This window comes from Anopheles coluzzii, assembly GCF_943734685.1.
Source record: "Anopheles coluzzii chromosome X unlocalized genomic scaffold, AcolN3 X_unloc_7, whole genome shotgun sequence".
NCBI lineage: Eukaryota > Metazoa > Arthropoda > Insecta > Diptera > Culicidae > Anopheles > Anopheles coluzzii.
Window position 1 is genome coordinate 177,501 of NW_026054502.1, and position 2,500 is coordinate 180,000.

The window sequence follows — 2,500 nt, forward strand, 5'->3', positions numbered from 1 at the left end:
GTACCTTCCCTATAGTAGGCAATGAGTAAATGATCATAATCCCAGGAGGGCAAAAAATGGGAACCCGAGAGGAAAGCGCTGTTGGCGCGCCTAAGCTAGTGGCCCGTAGAGTAAAAAGGGTACCCCCAACAAAGTTGTCGTTTCACGTTCTGGTTTCACTTTTCATCATCTAGGGTGCGTTCCTGACACGTTTTGAGGGGTTTTAGCAAAAAAAAAATTTTCGACTACTCGAGCTCTCTGGCCCGTTCGGTGCACATTTTTGAAAAAAGCTAGGGAGCTGCCCCTAGGTTCGGGGTGTCACAAAATGTTGAAAAGTGGTCGAAAAACCACTATCCAGAATCGGATGTAGAATCGTTAGACGAACTTAAAATTGTTCTACGACACCCATCTGCGACGTTTAGTATTCGAGATATGGCCCGTCCTAGGTCTGACCGAGCAATTTTTGTTCCGCGCACTTTGTGCACCGTACACTTTGATGTTTGTATGAAAAAGTACCCTACCTAGGGACGCGTAGAGCAAATTTGTACCCCCGGGCATGTTGTCGATTGACGTTCTGGTTGCACTTTTCATCATCTAGGGTGCGTTCCTGACACGTTTTGAGGGGTTTTAGCAAAAAAAAAATTTTCGACTACTCGAGCTCTCTGGCCCGTTCGGTGCACATTTTTGAAAAAAGCTAGGGAGCTGCCCCTAGGTTCGGGGTGTCACAAAATGTTGAAAAGTGGTCGAAAAACCACTATCCAGAATCGGATGTAGAATCGTTAGACGAACTTAAAATTGTTCTACGACACCCATCTGCGACGTTTAGTATTCGAGATATGGCCCGTCCTAGGTCTGACCGAGCAATTTTTGTTCCGCGCACTGTGTGCACCGTACACTTTGATGTTTGTATGAAAAAGTACCCTACCTAGGGACGCGTAGAGCAAATTTGTACCCCCGGGAATGTTGTCGATTGACATTCTGGTTGCACTTTTCATCATCTAGGGTGCGTTCCTGACACGTTTTTAGGGGTTTTAGCAAAAAAAAATTTTTCGACTACTCGAGCTCTCTGGCCCGTTCGGTGCACATTTTTGAAAAAAGCTAGGGAGCTGCCCCTAGGTTCGGGGTGTCACAAAATGTTGAAAAGTGGTCGAAAAACCACTATCCAGAATCGGATGTAGAATCGTTAGACGAACTTAAAATTGTTCTACGACACCCATCTGCGACGTTTAGTATTCGAGATATGGCCCGTCCTAGGTCTGACCGAGCAATTTTTGTTCCGCGCACTTTGTGCACCGTACACTTTGATGTTTGTATGAAAAAGTACCCTACCTAGGGACGCGTAGAGCAAATTTGTACCCCCGGGCATGTTGTCGATTGACGTTCTGGTTGCACTTTTCATCATCTAGGGTGCGTTCCTGACACGTTTTGAGGGGTTTTAGCAAAAAAAAAATTTTCGACTACTCGAGCTCTCTGGCCCGTTCGGTGCACATTTTTGAAAAAAGCTAGGGAGCTGCCCCTAGGTTCGGGGTGTCACAAAATGTTGAAAAGTGGTCGAAAAACCACTATCCAGAATCGGATGTAGAATCGTTAGACGAACTTAAAATTGTTCTACGACACCCATCTGCGACGTTTAGTATTCGAGATATGGCCCGTCCTAGGTCTGACCGAGCAATTTTTGTTCCGCGCACTTTGTGCACCGTACACTTTGATGTTTGTATGAAAAAGTACCCTACCTAGGGACGCGTAGAGCAAATTTGTACCCCCGGGCATGTTGTCGATTGACGTTCTGGTTGCACTTTTCATCATCTAGGGTGCGTTCCTGACACGTTTTGAGGGGTTTTAGCAAAAAAAAAATTTTCGACTACTCGAGCTCTCTGGCCCGTTCGGTGCACATTTTTGAAAAAAGCTAGGGAGCTGCCCCTAGGTTCGGGGTGTCACAAAATGTTGAAAAGTGGTCGAAAAACCACTATCCAGAATCGGATGTAGAATCGTTAGACGAACTTAAAATTGTTCTACGACACCCATCTGCGACGTTTAGTATTCGAGATATAGCACTTTGTAGGTCTGACCGAGCAATTTTTGTTCCGCGCACTTTGTGCACCGTACACTTTGATGTTTGTATGAAAAAGTACCCTACCTAGGGACGCGTAGAGCAAATTTGTACCCCCGGGCATGTTGTCGATTGACATTCTGGTTTCACTTTTCATCATCTAGGGTGCGTTCCTGACACGTTTTGAGGGGTTTTAGCAAAAAAAAATTTTTCGACTACTCGAGCTCTCTGGCCCGTTCGGTGCACATTTTTGAAAAAAGCTAGGGAGCTGCCCCTAGGTTCGGGGTGTCACAAAATGTTGAAAAGTGGTCGAAAAACCACTATCCAGAATCGGATGTAGAATCGTTAGACGAACTTAAAATTGTTCTACGACACCCATCTGCGACGTTTAGTATTCGAGATATAGCACTTTGTAGGTCTGACCGAGCAATTTTGTACTGAAATGTATGGTGAACATGTAATTCATTAAAT